Raw genomic sequence first — 18,742 nt, 5'->3', positions numbered from 1 at the left:
TACTCAAGAGCAAGACACAGTCCTGGGTTCACAAAGCTTTGCTCTGTATAAACAAATGCCATTTGTTATAGATGATATAATGTGTTCCAACTTTATTTGTTCTTAGCAAGATGTGCCAAGGATACATCCAGTATTTTTTTATACTGGTAATTGGGGGTGGAAGGGAAAATTCTTTTCATCCATCTGATCCTGGTTGTTATTTACTCAGAAACGACAATTATTTTAAAGAGAATTAATTATGAGCCAGTCACAGAACTCTAGTTCAGTGCAGCTGGCTGGCGATGGATGATTCAAAAGTGGTAGTTATTACAGGTTTGGAAAGAGAGCTGAAATGACCCAGATGGTCAGCCCGATTAAACTGATCCAAAAGTCACCAGAAGTAGTACTAATCCTCTATTTCCACTGGATAGAGCAGTGCATAAAGACCTGTGATAGCAGGGGACAGGTGCTGGTGAGTCAGGTTGAGGCAACTGAGAGCTGTACCATAAAGGCATCCTGCTGTAAGCCAGCTGGATAGACTTTTGAAGCACAGGGGCCCTGGTGGTGAAAAGCTGAGAGGTTAAAACACAGGCACTGAATGAAATAGACCTCTTCTGTCAGTCGCTGGCTGAGTGGTTTTTGGTCTGTACACAGTAAAGGGATAAAAGAAACCAAGAAAATAATCTGAGAAGGGGAATGAGGGCAAGAAGAGCCCTATACAGAGTTGAAGCTCTCTGGAAAATAATCAGGACAGACATTAGGCCGTGTTTTGTTTTCTATCGTATCTGCAAGTGTTATATTCCAACAAAAACCAAGATTGTCTGGCAGTAGTCTTATATGTGACTAGTTTTGGAGCACTTAATGTACTCTGGCAGTCATAGCTGTACAAATGTGTTAGCGGAAGCTGCTTCTCTATGATAAAAAGAAACACGTGACAGAAATGTTTAGAAGAAGTGAGGAAAAAAGCAAACAAGTGCCTTGATGTGAAAATGTATTCATGACTGCTAAATCTGGTAATGTTGAGGGATTAGGATAATAGGTGAAAAAGAATGCAGAAAGGACCCTTAAGATTGAAAAAATATGAGAGAAGGATCATAGGTGCTGTATGTTTTCTTCAGGGTAAAGAGTGACATTAAGGAAGCTTTTAAAGTTGGGCAAGTTGTTTCCAAGAAATTGGGCCCCTCATGCAAAGGACCTGTAGTAGTATCAGGGAATGCAGAAGTCTGGTGGCTATGAGATTGCAGTGAAGAGTTGGTGTAGCATGTGTAGTCCATGAATTCATATTTAATGATTTGGTGGCAAAGGATTGTCAAAATATGTGAGTGCCTGCTGGAGGGGTATGTAGGTTCAGCCTGTGGTCTCTTCTTAGCTCTGCTAAATTGCATAATGGAGACAGTGAAGTGTGGTTCGTAATCTTTGACGTTTTGTTCAAATGAGAATTGAAAACAAAAAATGGCTCCATAATTAAAAAAACCAGTATCTGGGTCAGCTGGGAATTGCAGATGTATATGGAGGCAAATAAGGCAAATCAAACCAAACTTTGTTATGCTTTGGGATCCTGGGAGCTACCCTTAATCCATAAAGATGAGACTAGGAAGTACTTGAAATAGAAAATAAAGGCGATGAACAGCAGGAGTGTCTCAAGACACGGCCACTGGACTAAATGAGGTTGTCATTCCAGACAGTCCCATATTCTAAAGTTACAGTTTCTGCAGGTTCCAGAAGGAAATAAGAGAGGGGATCTGAATTATCTGACCTGACTGAGGGATAGGCAACAGACAGAACAGTTTTAATTTGTGGAATTAATTATCTTAGTATCACCTGATAACTATGATGCCCGTGTGATGGAGAGATCGCAAGAAAATGAAAGGATCCACAAAGACATCTTTAACATTGCTACTAAGCTTACATATATATGTATATTTCTGGCATTCTGAATTACATAGAAGCTGGTGGTTAATTGTTGTTATATTTGCATGGGAAGGTAAGGCACAGTGAACTGTCCCCTTAGGAGTCTCTGGAACAAGCTGCTGATTGTTGTGTGTCTTCTTATGTTGAACAACATTGTGCAAGAAGTCTGACACCAAATGAAGCTGATGTCTCCTTGCCTTGAACTCCTAAATCCTACAGTGTGCACAAGACAGACGTGTATGCAACTGATAAAAGTATCATACCAGTCAGTCCTCTTTCAGGAAGACTAAATTCCAACATAATAATGGCTCTTTAGAAAAGCTTCATGTGATTCACATGAGGGTCTCCAATGATTTGCAATGTACTTACTATATTTTGAACAATGAAATTGGGACAGTCTTTCTTCAAATAAACTAATCTCATCCTTGTCCTCTGTACTTATTGCTGTAGAGCTTAGAAAATCAGCAATTGCACTGTGCTGTTAATTCCATTTATTTCTCTATATATTTTACATTATAAATATTAAAAAAGGGTAATTACCTGAAAAGTCAAAGTTAACTGATCTTTGTTGACAAGCTGTAATGACTTAAATTAGAATCTTGTCCGCAGCACTCCCCTTGGAATGAAAGCAGTTATAAAAGCTTATTCATAAGTTTGCTTAGGCACTGTACAAATATTTTAGAAAATAAGGTCTTTGCTCCAAGAAATATCAATTAAACAGATACTGAGCCAGCAAAGACAACAAATCAAATGGAAGAGATAGGGAAGGCCGTTAAGAGAAAGGATTAAGTTGTTCATCTCTGAATGGCGTTTCCATTACTGCGAAACTACTTGGAATGAAATGGGCAAATAACTTTGAAGGAAAAATAGCTGAGGTGTGGTGGTATCATTTGCTTAGGTTATTATGAGATGACTTTGATTTGGAGGAAGGGTGAAGAAGAGTTGGAAAGGAATTTTAATCAGTGTTAGTAGCAAAAAGGAAAGGACAGAATGTGATTCATGCAGAGGAGCATACTCTGGGCAACACAGAGGGGCAGACTGAGTTAATTTCCTTGAGCGTTGCTTTCTTCCTCTTTCCAGCCAGGCTGTGGATATATCGGGCAGTGTTTGCACAGTGCCACGTACAGCCTTCCAAAACCTCCCTCTCTACTGGTTAGTGAGATTGGCAGTGCACTGCTCTGTTCTGACTTTATGTGGGGGAAAGAGGAAAGAGTTCATAGAAATGCAAAGGAGGGCAGTCTGAGGCAGGCAACACCATCACAAGACTCCTGCTTTTGATCAGATTGCTTTATCGCTGGTAACCTAAGCATGAGCCTGGATTTGCACGGGATGGTTTGAAGATTATAATGAGCGTTATGGGTAGTGGGAGAACCAAACACCAGCGAAGGGAATTTGATTGGTATTGTGCTGGGGATAATAAGTGGTTGGTGCTTTGTTCTTTTCTCTTCCCAGGGCCATTGTAAAAGAAACTAGTTTGGCTTCAGTTACCACAATGAGTTTTTCATAAAAATGAAGCAGGCAGTGGTTTTGGAAAGGCCTGAAAGCTTCCCAGCCTGAAAAAGGTGCACCATCGTATCTTCTGTTGTTGCAAGGAAGAAAGATATCCTGTAGGGACAAAGGGATTACTTGGGAATGCCAGATTGCTTTTCAGAAACCTCAGTGTTCTTGATATTGGGAAAGATGATCTTATTGCTATTTTCACTGTTTAGGGAAACTGGGAGGCTTGGTTTTGGATTACTTTGTTTTTTAAAGTGGTAGGGATCCTGTTACACAGAGGATGGAAAGGTGTTTGATTTCCTTAGTTCATCTTGCCATTTCCTGGCTTTTGAATTGCTCCTGTACCTTTACCCTATTCACGTGTGCGTACCTGTCAAACAGGTTGAGATATAAATATATCAGTTTCTCACTGGGAAGCAGGTATCCTGGTACCAAATAGGTATAGTAGTTTCAGGATGCGATGGAATGAGCTTTGAGACAGAGGTGCAGTTTCCTCCTTTTTTTCCCCCCTTGACATTAACAGTGTCAGAGGAAACTTAGAAAATTAATCAGTCTAGTTTATTGCTCCTCTGTACTATTTCGGAACCCTCCGGTGCTGTGAGGTTCTGTTACGTTCAGAGACACTGCTGTCTTGAGTCAAAGATATTTAATTTTTGAAAGAGTTAACGGGATAAATTGAGTCTGTCAAGTAAAGCAGTCAGCAGATCTTGGTGGCTGTGTGAGCTGTGTGGGAGAGCCAGGCCACAACAGATATGACCGAGAGGGAGGAGAAGGGTGATACACAGTTGGTTGTTTGCTGCATGAATTAGACAAGAGAGAGGGAATTTCAGAGATTATATTCGGTACTGGCAGCCTAGAAAAAAAAAAGGGGGGGGGAGGGGGGAAAGGATCTCGTTCATAGTCCAGATATGCACATTTGCCATCACAGAGTATCTACATGACCCCTTTCTGCAATTTAGGGAGAGCCTGTGGTAAGAACTGTTTGCTTCCTTAGGACTTGGACCCAGAGTGCTCTGGTGGCTCACTGTTATGCTCTCTATTACACTATAACTTGTTGAACTTTGATTTTATTTTTTTTTACCTTTTTTATTTAGCTGCTGCCTTTCCTTTATATTTTTCTTTGTCCACTGAACAGCCTGTTCTTCTAAGTTCAAAATAGTTTTATAACATCTTGTGATTTTTTTAAGCCCTAGTAAACAGAAACAGTATTGAAAGAAGCACACAATAAAATGGTAAAATGAATGCAGTAATGTACATCTTCATCTGTAAATTCTGTGTGCTACCATGAAGCAGCGATGTCAAACAGTATAATATTTTATCTACAAATATAGACATACAATTGTTCAAGTCGTCCAAAAGTAGCCACGCAGGAATACAAACTGACTTTCATTCCCATGGCTGTGCTATACTGATACTCCCTTGGAGTTTGTTTCCAGTCTACAAGTCAGTATAATTTCTTGCATATTCCAATTTGAAGTACTCTTTTTGCACAGCAAATGTCCTGCTTTGTAATGCTATCTTCACTAATGCTAATCTAAAATTGTAATCCAAACATTGCAGCAGGACACACTCTTATACTCCAGATGTACAGAATTGTGTTTGAGTACTGTGTTCAGCATTTGCTTAGGGTATCGCCAAGGTACTTCAACTGGGTAACCTTCTAATATATATGGTGGACAGAAATACCACATTAATATTCCAGATCTTTGTTGCTCTCCAGTGGTTCTTCCAAAACGTGCACATACCTGATCAAGTTCGATACCAGTGTTTAGTCTCCAAGCATCAAAGCACTGTGACTTTAATTTCACTTATTACTAAAACAATGAATCACTCCAAATTTTCCATTAAAAATATTTACCTTTAGTTTCATCTCTCCATCTGCAAGTCCAGTTTAACTAGCTGCTACTAAAGATAGATACATTAACATTTAAACCGAAAATCTCTCCTTTTCCTTTCTATTGGTATGCTTGCCTGCTTTGGACTGAGACATCTATGTAATGTTTGCTCCCATTTTCAAGCAAATTCAGGACTCCAGTATTGTCAGTTTCCAATATATATTACTTATGTATATATGCTGTAAAGCCTTTTCAGCTCCTGTGTTCCTGCTGATCTGTAATCAGGTTGCTCTGATTTTTTTAATGTGTTGTGACACCATAACAGAATATTAGATTACAGTAGTGTAATGTCATACATAATAACGTGAAAACATGTAAAGACTGGAGCTTGACTTAGCCAATATACTCTCATCTTTAAACCCAGACTTGATTTCTTTTCAGAAGGCTGCTTCAATGATTAAAACATTTTGAATACTTCCGTAAGAAAATGCAAATATCTTTTTTAAAAGCAGACTTTTCAAAGATTCACACCTTTGTGAATCAGACATTTTGCACTCTGGAGCAGTAGATGAATAGATTAGGTTCTTGCTAAAAAATATTTAATAAGTTGGACTGGCAAGCGCTGAATCAGACTGCATTTTATGTCTTAAATAAGTCAGTATATTGTTTCCTATGTCAGACTTTGTGTTTGTTTTCTCCTTCTATCTTTTCTCTATTCCAAGTTAAAATCTCCAGAACCACTAAAGCTCAGACATATAGAACAATTTTTGTGAGATAGCAAATCTCAAGTCTGGGACTAGAGCAAAGCCTGAATGAACTCTTGTTTTGATAACAGTTTCTTGCCTTTCTCACAGGCTGTGCTCTGCTAATTAATCAATCTTTGAATTGTGGCAAAAGCACAGACATAAAAATACATGTATATGTGAAAAAGAAGACAATGACGTATAGTTAGGGATTTGTTTGAAAGCTGTCACTTTCAGGTTTAGATACAAGAAAAAGCCCCTATTACCTACCATATGTTCAAAATAGGTATTCTTAATCTTTGCAAGTTCTCTGAGGCTAGATTTACATTGCATGGAGTCCTCTTGCACACCCTGAAAAAATAATCACTATATCTTCTTTCCAGTGTAGGTTTTACCCATTTACAGCCATTCTGTGGCAGCTGTTATAGGTTCCTAGAGATTCATTGTCAGATTTCTTTTTATTTTTGCTTTGCTATCACTAACCATCTATACTGCCTGCCTTTGACTTTTTTTCTGAGCAGCGAAAAACATTGATAGCTTCATATGGTCAGAAAAATGTGGCAGATCACTGTAAAGAGTATCCAAAGTGACACTCCCTCAAATACGTGTGTATATATATACATGTATAATATACATAAGTGTATGCCCAAATTTTAAAGCTAGGCAATGCTAGCCCCAATGATACATATTTATGATGAGCAAACCTGACAAAAAAAAAAAAATGGAAAGAAAGTACTGGGGAAAAAACCCAACACAACAACAAAAAGTCCCCACAGCAAAAACTGACCTTATTTACCATTGTTGGCTAAGAGAAGTATCGCATGAGCCTATGGGAAGCCCTCTGAAAAGACACAAGGGTTTCAGAAGCTGCAGGGGATGGCAAAACATTGCAAGTGGCAGGCATGAGTAAAGCAGGGCACAGCTGGATGTTAGGTGAAAGCAGGCCTCTCACCATTGGAGGTCATACAGACTTTGGCACGTTCCTTGTGTAGGAAGGACATCACTTCCTACACAAGTCTTGGGAAGGAGCCCCTGTAATGGTTAAATGATCCAGAGAATAAAGCTAGCCATTTGGGATTAAGATAGCTGATTTTTTTGCTTGAGTGACTGAAATGAGAAAAAAAGTAAGGCAGGTACTGTCTCACAACAGCTTAACACCAAGATTTTTCCTCTTGGTGAAAAACGGCGAAAACCCAAAATGATTCACTTTCTCTTAGAAAACGATTCTGACTGTTCTGATTAAATGTAATCATCTTTGAAAGGGGAAACTGACTTTTTTATTTTTTGCAATCTTAAAACAGATTTTTTTTTTAATGGTATTAAGTACTTCTTAACTATAAAGATATGCTAAATTTGACTTGAATTCACAAGGGCACACAGTTGAAACTCCTCTCAGTTTTGTTATAGAAATGCAGAATTATCAAGTTTCAGCTGCTGCAATAACAACATACCAGATGTCAGTCAAAGAAGCTGGAAGAAATTATGGCATCTGAAAAAGACCAGTTAAAAACTACCTGTTTGGCCTGCCTGTTGCTGTCATGGCAAATCCTCTGTTGCTTCAGTGAACTCCACTTGGACGGCTGTGTGCACTCATGTGAAATACCCATTAAAATCAAGGGGGAGCCTGCAGAGGCTCAGGGGTTTGCAAGTGTAGGATTTACTGCTGCATTATTGACTAAACTACCCCTCTAAGGCAGGTACGGCTAAAAAATAGATTGGTCTCTGAAAGCACCAGATGCAAAAGGTCTCAATTCATGCTTTCGCCTTATTAAATAAGGAATGTAATCCAGAATGAGAGACAGCACAAAAAAATAGTCATGATGGAAAGTTAAAATGTTGTGTCATGCTTCCTATTAGTGTGAGTTAGGTCTTTTTAGAACTTCAGGTTTACTCTTAATTTCTGATGCAGCCTTTTTCTGCGTTAAACACAAAGAGATGCCAAATCTTTTGTTGACATTGGGATGAAAATGATTGATGCTCCTTGTTATGAGCAGGGTGATTGAAGGGATGAATTTTAACGCTGTAGAAAGAACACCAAAGTGTTTGCTCTTCTGATGAAGCTGATATTCTTGTTCAGCAGCAAAAAGAGGGTGAGCAAATGGTTAACGTTAATGGGATGGCAAAGCTATGCACCTAAGTAGAGGTCTGTACAAAATGGCTGCCTGCAGCCTTAACTGTTAATTAGCTCCAGTACTGGTTCAGCAACCACAGCCGTGTTTCATGTGACCTCACTGGTGTGGCATCTGGGCAATTATCTTTGGGATAATGAGCCCCTTCATCCATAGCAGAACAACAACATCTCACTTGGCTTGCAAAAGATCAGAGCCAATCTGCTGCTCATCAGGGTGCCTGCCGTCCCCTTTGTATCACACCTTATTTCAAACCTAACCTTTCACATCCTACATTAATTGTTTTTAGATTAAAAATTAATGAATCAATTTTAACAGCATTGGGGAGGGGTAATAAGCGCAAAGTATCGTCCAAGTGGTAATTTGGATCTTAAATATTCCTGTCTGAGTTTTGAAAAGAAAGAGAAACAACATTCCAGATCACTGGTTACAAACGATCATAATCTTTTTCATCTACGAAGAACTGTAATTAACAGAAAGTATGGTGGTTCTTCCTCGACAGCACAGTTTTAATGAAAATAATTCTTACTAGCTATTCACATAATGTACAAAAATCAGAGAAACAGCCACCAAAAAACTGTACCTTTTTTCTTTTTGTATTCCACACCATGATGTAGAGCAAAGCTTTTAAAACATTTGACCCTTCACAGAGGTTTTTCTCTTATTTCAGTTCATTCTTAAAGGGTAAAGTGAAGACTTGCTTGATTCTGCTGAAATAATTGAACATGTCGTGACTAAATTTCTGTAAGACTACTCTTTCATGTTTATTTATGAGCTATGAAGCTTTTCCCCTTGCTTTGAAGAGCACTTACGAAGATATGTTGCAGTTTCATAAGGTGTGGCAATCAGTGCAGAAACATGACACGAATTGCTAATGTTTTGAATTGCTTTGTTTCAAAGAAGTGTTAATAGGGAATACTTACAGAAGCTCAAATTCTTTCTCCATTCCCTATATTTCGCAGAGTTTATGTGGTTTCACCTTTTCTCCCCCATGTGTACAGTACAGTTAGGCTTCTTCTGCAGACTTTGATTAAACTGAAAGATAGAGAATTATGGTTTAATTTTCCTCGTGGTCTGAGGCAAGGGCACTTCTTCAAGCTAAGAGTAGCTATTGAGTTTCCTTGAAATGGCAGCTAGAAAGGTACCCATTGCCTAATATAAAGCAGCAACATCAAAATTTGTCCTGTTGTCCTTTTTTTTTGTTTTAATATAAGCTAACAGTAATAAATCATGTTGAGAGACCTACAGAACATATCTTTGATGGCTCTGAAAATATCTTCCTTGGTTTTATTCACATTCCTATCTCAAATTTGCTTTTATATACATTCAACTGCAACTCTCTACTTATGGGTTTCCATGTCTTTGAACTGTTAGTTTCATAAATCTTGTTTTTCTTTGCTTTGGATGGAACTAATAAAATACAAGTAATTAATTTACATTGTAACCAGCCGACTTTTCATTATCACACTGGGAAGGTGAGAAACTAGGAGATTAACATGTATGGGATATTTGCTTAAGAAAGTCAGGATGAGATTTTTATGTTCTTATAAATAAAATATATATAAAATTCTATGTTGCTATCCTTAGATCATCCTTTTGCATGGCTTAAAAATTACTTGGAATTTCAGCTGTTCAACCTTCATGAATGCAGTAAGTTGAAAAAAACTGTTATGGAGTTTAAATTATACAGGTAATTTAAAGGCAAGGTATTTACTGTCAAAAGTTACCTCTGTCGCAGTCATCCCACAACTCAACTTTCTGGCTGGTTGCATGGTGTGTTTTGAGAGATGACAGCAATGTTCTGGGGAAGGTGTATGTCACCCTGGACTCCCCATGCCTCATCAGCTAGCGCGGATGCCATCTGATGGCTCTTTCTCATCAGAACCTGTCTCCTTTTATTTTGGATACCTAGTGAATGCAGCTTGTGTTGCTGTGCTTAAATAGCCATTTTCCTACATTAATTATCATCTGTGCAGTTCCCTATTGATCCATTCTTGTGTTCTGTTTGCCCTTTCAAGTGCTGCCCCAGCTTTGATGAGGGAAAAGTAAAAAAAGGCTATTGTTACCTGCAAACACTCTTCCTTTTCAGTGGATAGATAATTTAGTATATAGGCTCTGTTGCCATTAAAATCCTCCTTACGCATCTTTATGAGACATCACAAATGTGCAGAGTGCAAATACCACGAAGCACAGTTCAATCAGCAAAGGTTAATGAAGACAGCCTATTAGTATCCTGCTGGGTTTGTTGCTGAATGCATCGTAGCAGTGCCTAGAGGCTTTGCTCCCAAGGGAGCCCCAGTACAGTACAGCAAGGCACGCACCATATGCAGACAGAGAAACAGAGAATGCTTGCAAGTTCACAGAGACAAGGCTAACAAAAGAAGTGTAATTAGGATGAGTGACTGAAAAATATAATTTAAACGGCATGCAAGGGCCATTTACAAGGGTCCCTGTCTTCTCTTTTGCTAAGGTGACTATGGAAATGTGTAAGTTATTAAGCACATGGCTTGAAAAGGGAGGCAGCGGAAATTCTGCATTTCAGTGAATATCTGGTCCAAAAGAATGTCTCAGACTGTTTTTAGCAATGGTGAGGTACTTTGCACTGTGTCTGTCCCAGTCAAACCTTTATATTTCTAACTTTACAGAGGGAGACTAAAGACAGATGAAATTTCTTCTTGTAAATGTGAATGGGAGTGACTGGCTAAGGCTTATGCTCAAGGTAAGGAGTTGCAAAATGAATTCCCATCTCCTGCATCACACTTCTACGTCAAAAGTATTATCTTGCATTTGCAAGATGGTTTGCATACTTGCAAACCTTGCATTCCATGTTATTATAAATCCAAGTGCAATGTCTAATATGAAACAAAAATCTTCAGCACAGTTGTTTACCAGTTTTATACTTTTTCTGAATTTTCAAGGCACTGTCCATCTGTAATCAAACTCTTTCTTTTGTAAATTCAAGTTAGCTCTTTTACATTCAGGGTTTGAGTAAAATCCTTCAAGACAATGGTTTGCTGGGGACTGCCCTGCCCCTCCCAGTTTTCCTTTCAATTTTTCCTGGGAAATATTTTGTTGCATCATTTCTGGTGTTCTGTGCTCCTTTTATAACCAGTATATTAGTGTGTATTTTTTTCAGATTGAATAGAAATGCACTTAGCAATTGCTGTCTTTTTTTTCTTCCCTTTATTTGCTAGTTCTTTGCCTGTAAAACATCATTTGCTCTTTTTTTTTTTTTAAATCTAGTTAGATTACATTACATGCATGAGTATATATTGTAAAAGACATCTATCAGCCTAGAGCTTCTTATATGTCTTTTCACTTTAAATGATCTTGTGCTCTTACTGTATTGCAGAACAAGAAATGATGGCTAGTGCTAACAGGGAGACTTACACAATGCTGATGCCAGAAATGTGTTCCCAGCTCCGCTGCTTGCTAGTTCTGAGACCTCTCTGATGCACTGTCATACTTCACTAAAGTTTTCCAACCTTGGCTTTAAAAATTACTCTCTCTAGTTGCCTGTGGATAACACATCAGTGCTGATTTGGAGTTGCTGAATATATACAGTTTCCTCCCATTTTAAATAATTGCAGGCCTCCAGAAAATCGGGTTGCTTCCTCTAATGCCAAGCTATGGATATAGACTCCTCATGTTGTACATACATTTGACTTTGTAGGTCATCCACCATCGTTATTTAAACTGTCTTGCGCTCATGCATTTTTTGCCTGCATTTTTTTTTCCCCCCAGAGCTCGTGATTTTGCCTCAGGTCACTTAGGTTATTATTAATGGTACCTCTTACGTTGATAGGAAAAAAAGAGGCATTTTAGATGAAGCAGGCTGAAGTACTCCCCTTCCCCTTTTGTGATTGTCAGAGGAAAGTGCTGCTCTTTGCTGCCAGGCCAAAGTCAAGAGTTTGGGGGTAGGTCAAGTCATCTGAAGGTCATTAAGGCCCAGGGTCTAGTTGTTTTATGTACCAGTCTGGTAAGGGACGCTAGAGACCACAGCACGGAAGCTGAAGTTGCTCAAAGTATTCCACACATTGCAGATGAGCACAGTTGAGGACAAAACCCAGCTTTTGATTCTAGGCGTTGTTTGTGATCTGTAAGAGGAAGGCTGTTTTGGTACTGAAGTTTTTTCTCAGGGGTGATCTAGAGAGTTAAGCTGCTTGATGATAGCAAAGGACATCCGTGTTGTCTGTTGGAGGCTTTCGGGATTCTCCATCCTGGTTTTGAATGCTAGGGGAAAGTCTGGCCTCTCTCTATTTGGAGCTGACTGGCAACTGGTGCTATTTTAAACAAGTCCTTTGCTTCTCTGGGTGCTGACATATGCAGGGTGAAGTATTAGCATTTTATAACACTGTGAAGTGTTGCCAACTCAGGAGCTCCAACCTCACAGGTCAAACACCCAAATTATGAAGTGCAACTATTAAGTTTTTTAAATTTACATTTTTATTGAAACTTGAAGAGTTCTAGTTTCCAGGCCGCTCTGTTTATGGCAAAAAGGGCTATGAGACTGCTGAAAACCCCAAAGGAAAACTGGAGGTTCTTCAGTAGCTGATCCCCTTCAGCTGGAGTGACAGCAATAAAAATACAAATACATCATGGCCTGCTGAGTCTGAAGATACCATATCTTGCTGCAGGAGAGAGATGTTTGAAGAAATCCCGTTTTATTATGATTCCGATATTTTGGAGTCTGAAGATATCCTCTTCAGTATTACAGCTGCTTCCTGCCAAGCTCTGTAAAATGGAAGGCTTGTGCCATAGGGCTTAAATGTGGGGCATTACCAAATGCTGTTGGGGAACGATTGATAGGAAAAACTGCCTCCTCCCTCTTGAGACATTCCTTGAAGCAATAGCAGAGTTAAGAGGAACACTTTGAGAAATGTGTTTAATCTAGCAAAAAGTCCTGTAATTTGCAGTCTCTCTCTCTCTATGACAGCATGACAACAATGACTTTAAATACTTGTGGCTATGCATGCTTTAACATGAGATTAGTGTTACTCTCTTGTTATATGTTCTAGTTATATCAGGATGTGCTTGAAAAGCATGTTAAAAACAATATAAGCCATTCATGTAAATATTTCTCTTTCCTCTGAATGACTTTAGGCATAGAAAGTTCTGATATTTGAGAGGTAACAAATACATTTATAAAGAAACTACTCAAATCAATGGTTTGTGAAGGATGTTAACATAAGTTAATACCATCTGGAAACCAACGATTAGATGAAGATGGAGAAAATAAAAATTGGTGTGGCATAACTTTATTAGATGCTATTTGTCCGTGACTAGAAGTTTAAGCTGTATCCTGAGTTTACTGAAAAGTTACTTTTATTTAAATTTCAAGTATGTAAACATTTACTGAATATTGTAAAGTTCAGTAAACCATTTTCTGCTTAAGAAGTCACATGCAACTTCATGAGCTTAGCAGGCTTGAAAGTTGCTCTCTTTTGAGTCAAGTTGCAGCTATGTGGAACAATAAATGTAATGATGATCACAGTTTTTCAAGTTAGTTCCTTCTGTATCCTTTTATTTGATCCTTGGTGTCAAAGAAGGTTGAATAGCTTTTCACTATTCCCTTTCCCAGCAGTGGAGATCTGCAATTCTTTAGTTTTTATGACATATCAACCAGTAAAAGTTTAAGAACTCATCTTTCCCTGCCTTGACTACTGAATAACTCCTGTCCAGCTGATGCACTTCAAACCGCAGTTTGCTTTTTTTTGGCTATGTGGAGTGCTGATCCTTGCTGAACTTCGTGCTTGTTAGGTCTGGTGGCAATTACAGTATAGTCAAAGCTCCAGCAAAAGACCACCAGGTGTTACATATAATTTCTGTTTGTTTGCAGAGACCAGACAGACTCAGACTTGTGGCTGTGTAACGCACTGCCAGGTGTTTCTTGTATGACCTCATGTTCTCTAGTCAAGAATTTCAAAATAAAACATTAAGAAACAACTATAACATATCCACATGGTTCCTATAAATTTAGCAGGGTGTAATACAAAATAATGCACGCGTGCAAGAGCATGAGTTATGATGCCTATGGGAACCATAACTTTGTGTTTCTTGACTTCGAGTGTTAAAGTGGATTTTAAATTCCTAGTCTTACTAGCAGTAATATAGTTTAGTGCAGCAAATACCTTTCCTGGCCCTCGCCCATTTTTCTTCCTGATCCCACCACCAGCTTCAACTGGTTTTTTGCAGGAAAATAAACAAAAGTCTCAGTATGTGCTTAGGGTCAGCTGATTCTTGCTGTCCCCGAGTTAACAAATCCAAGCCATACTTTAGATAAAATAGCCCTCAGTATTTTGCTTAGTTTGCACAGCAGGACTAAAGGAGAAGGTGAGAGAGCTATTCAGCTGTGTGTGCTTGTTAAACGGTGGGGAATGCAGAAACTTCTAAATAAAGCAAATCATGGTTGCAGGCAGAAAACTTGAAAAAATGAGTTTAGATCTCTACTGCTTCTATTTAGCACAGAGGGGGTTTCACAGTGCTGTAATAGCAATTTAAAGGTTAATGCAGACCTGAAAATGTGAAGTTGTTTCAAACTTAACATGGTTTCCTCTCTGTGACTATAGTAGTGGCAGTTCTGAACAGTAATTGTGTCAGCAGTGAGGAAGCTGTGTTATTCTCAAAGGCTCTGTCTATATTTAAAATTAAAACATCCAATGAGAAGATGGTGGGCCTGGACTAGAATGCTTCTTCTGGAAGAGCCTGGAGCTTTGATCTTGATAGTGATGAACATGTTTCCTTCTTTGCTTCCTTGAGTTAAAATGGAAAAAAATGATGTTTGAAACCATGGTGATCTGGAGCAGTATCTTCTGCCTTCATGAAGCCCTTAACTGTCTCTAGACCGTTACTGTAGGGATATAAAAGGGAGACTTAAAGAATGAGCTGTTACTGCCTGACCCATTTCCTTTCTGAAATACTGGCAGATGCAGCTGTAGACTTCCCCCTTGAACTGGCACTGCATCGAAAGAGTGTAAAAATATTCAACATTCTAAATAATTCTGAGGGCATTCAAATTTCTGGTTTAGTTTGGGTTTTGTTTCTTTTTTCCATTTTGTACATAATGCTACTCATTTCAAGGTATTTTTTTATTTTGTCCTGTAAATATTTATATTTGGCCACCTTAATCACAGGTGGTCGTAGTGGTTAGAGGCAGAAATTCTAGAAGCCAGATATTATGTCCCTAGTTCAGAATATTTTTTAATATGGATAGAGCATTGTAGCTACAGAAAGATAACGCAATGCGGAGTACTCTGTATTTTGTATGTTGAATAATAGGTTCAGTAATTCTGGTAACCATTTATTCTGTTAAGTCCATTTCGTTTTATTGCATCTTCCTAATTTTGCTGCGCCTGGCACTTGTGCTTACTGGACTGGTGCAGAATTGATGAAATGCCTATCATTCAGATGGCTGATAATCACATTTGTTAGGATCCATGATCATACAGCGCAGACACACAATTACACAAGAGATAATACCTTCATTCTATGTGCTTTCATTTTATTTTGGATTTACTGTTGCTACTCCACTAGTTAACATTAAGCTCCATTTTTCACTTTAATTCTACCTATTAGTTTTGTGCAGCTAAACCAGCATATCATACTTATGTTCACAGCACTTCTAGGTGTCTATAGATTCAATGGTTTTGATAATTTAAGTTCAATGCTTAGCTTTACTTACACTTTAGAAATTTGGGAACCTCCGTAACGAGTCCTGTTTTCTTTGTTGTATTGCGCTTCAGAGTTTTGTGTTGTTTCCTGCAGTTTCACTGATGAAAAACTGAATGCACAGGTGTCAGCCTTGTTTCTTAAGAAATAAGGCTTATATGCTGTGCAGCTGTCAGCTTTATCAGTAATATTTTTTGAACTCATTGCCTGGCTTCAGCCATACTGACAGAGGGTAGACATCTCAAAGGCATGAAAGGTCTACAAGCTTGTGTAAATTGGTGTCTGGATAGAAGAGGGAGATCCAAATCAGTGTCAATTACATGGTGTCAGCAATGCCAGCCAGCTGTGAGATGCAGCAGCCAGCCGGCGAGGGCACACCATGCTCTGAACCGGCCCCGGCACCGGGTGCCTGTGAAGGAGGCAGGAGACTGAGGGAGCGAAGGGATGCGATGAAGGAGGAGAAGGGGTGAGAGGGTGGCACTGCATGCAGATCCATGCAGAACTGAGTGTCTTCTGTTCAACCTGGAGTTCTGCTGCCTGTTTGAACAGCCTGTTATGGAGCTGATGTTGTACTCTAGGTAAAATACGAAGGATTGCTATACATATATATGTAATTGCTTTGCTTATATTAGGTCAGTAACTGCAGTTATTTTTCAAATAAAGCCATGGTAGCAGCAAAGGTAGTTTAATCAGCCAAGACCTTGAGTGACTCTGTTAGTAGAAATAGGTGAGGGGGAAACCGAGCACGGTTTGGTCATACTGATAGAATACTTGGGCCCACGCCTTCCTCTGCAAAGGTCCCCATATGGCTGCATGGTTCTTTCCTATATTAGTGGAACTATTGCTTTAGCAAAATCAAATTTGTAATCAGATTCACATCAACAGATGTTATCGCTGAAGGGTTTGAACAAGTGTGTCACTTGCCTTTCCTTTTATCCAAATTGCATTATATTCTGCACTTTGTATATCTTCGTAAGTTTTCTTTTTCTCTAAGAAAATTAATGATTTGTTAAAGCCCAGGTTGTGTTCTATTAAGACTCATTTAGATGTGGTGTTGGGGGATATGGTGTAAGGGAGAACTTTGTAGAGTGGGGTTGATGGTTGGACTCGATGATCCCAAGGGTCTTTTCCAACCTAAATGATTCTATGATCCTATGATTCTGTATTACTAATTTTATGTCTTGTAACTGTTTACGATAAGAAAATAGCATAAATAATATGGCTTCTTGTGGATTCCAAAAATGCTTTACAGGAAAAATTGTCAGCTACTATAATTTTAAGTTAATGGAGCCGTAAAACGGTGTAGCTGCTAAGATCATCCATGATTGTTGCTGACAAAGTTTATTATACTCTATTTTTGACGGTACAATAGGCTATTACATTTTCCCTTGATGCATACGTCTCTGCCTGTATAATATGCCAACTAACGCGTCGTAGAATATTCTACAACCTGAGAAACTTTGGGGATGAAGCTTGGTAGTAGCAATTTTGAATTACACTGCATGGAATTTTCTACATAATTCTTAAGCATGCTAAAATATTGTCACATGCTGAATTTGAAGTCTGTTTGATTTTGTATAGGGATTAAAGGACTAGAGAGGTGGGTAGTTTTGTGCTCCAGCAGAAACATTAGGGATATAGTACATTGTAATGTGTAAACTGTTCTGAGGGCTAAACAGTGGCTGTTCCTTCTGTTGGGATGGACTTGATTAATTCCTGAGATAGCTGCAGTTATGAAGGGGTTGATACACTGTGCGGTATCAGCCTGGCTTGGTTGGCAGCTGCCTTATGTCCTCTTCTACTTTGACAAGAGTTGCGATGTGCAGTCTTGCAGCATAGGCAGGTTGCCCAATATTCAGATTGCTCTGTATCCTACTAATGGGATTTTCACCTTGCTAGACTGGGGAGATAGTTATGGCAAATAGTATCTGGCCTTAAATTTCTGAAATTAGAAATACCCTGGGGCAAAAAAGAAAAGAAATCCCAAGCTGTTGCTAGTATACTTTTTGCAGTTTGGGAGCACTCACCAATACGTTTTCCTCTTTTTGTAGGGTGCAGATGGTGCTATGCAGCCATATGGTCCATCCCCGACGATGGATTTTTAAAGCTGTTTGCTTGCCAGCCGAAACAGGAGATTGAAATGTATGCAGAGTCATTGTTTGAAGAAATGGTGTTTCCTGCGCACTGTGGTTCATGTGGAAGCAGAAGAGAATGTATGCCGGCGTACGTGCATCCTCAATAAGCAGGCATGTCCATATTGTGTATTTCATCACTGAAGAAGTTGAGTCAGTCAAGGTAGTTTATTTGCTTATTTGTGTCTTATTCTGTGTGTGTGAGAAGAGCAGAGATTGGTGGATAGGAATTTTGTAATGAATAGGATATGGTATTCACTGCAAGGAGAAGTTCAAGATATGAAAAGGGACATTTATGTAGACCTTTGCTGAACTTTTTACACTGGAGCAGTGTTTTGACTCAACCGCCTGAGGAGGTTTTGGTTTAAACTTAGCATTAAAATTAAATTGATCAAGGTTCTGACTATGGTCACATTTATCAAACAAACACCATTCTGAACTGAGGAATTGTTACTTTACGCTTTGCTATATGTGACTTGAAATTTATTTCCTTCCTGGGATTTGTGAACTTAAATTAAATAAAAAATTGCAAAACATCCTTTTTTTTTTTTTTCTGTAGTCAAAGGTGATTTCAATATTTTCTCTACAGATTTCCTTGCCCTAGATCCAAATTCTGTTACTCTGTAAGGAAATATGCTTCTCTACAGATAGCAATGTTAAGGAGGGAGTCACTAGGAAACAGATAGTACTTCCCTGAGGCATCTAACACCTGCTAATAGTTTCATTATACAGAATGAAGCTGAGCTTGATTATAGTCTTAGAGAAATGTAATCTAGCTGTTCAGAAATGTTTACTTCTTGTAAGATTTTTAGCTTAATTGACTTTTAAAACTGTTTTTAAAAGCCTAT

General features: G+C 38.7%; 1 long non-coding RNA gene across 1 annotated transcript in view; it reads left to right on the top strand.

Moving 5' to 3' along the window:
- LOC128910083 (uncharacterized) overlaps window positions 1–18,051 on the top strand; it is a 40,385-nt gene extending 22,334 nt beyond the window's left edge. Inside the window, exon 6 of the long non-coding RNA XR_008466598.1 lies at window positions 17,814–18,051. This is a non-coding gene — a long non-coding RNA (uncharacterized LOC128910083). The remainder of the gene's footprint in view (window positions 1–17,813) is intronic.
- Window positions 18,052–18,742: the final 691 nt, after the last annotated feature.

The sequence above is a fragment of the Rissa tridactyla genome, chromosome 5 (genome assembly GCF_028500815.1).
Source record: "Rissa tridactyla isolate bRisTri1 chromosome 5, bRisTri1.patW.cur.20221130, whole genome shotgun sequence".
NCBI lineage: Eukaryota > Metazoa > Chordata > Aves > Charadriiformes > Laridae > Rissa > Rissa tridactyla.
This window is presented reverse-complemented; position numbering and strand designations above follow the sequence as displayed.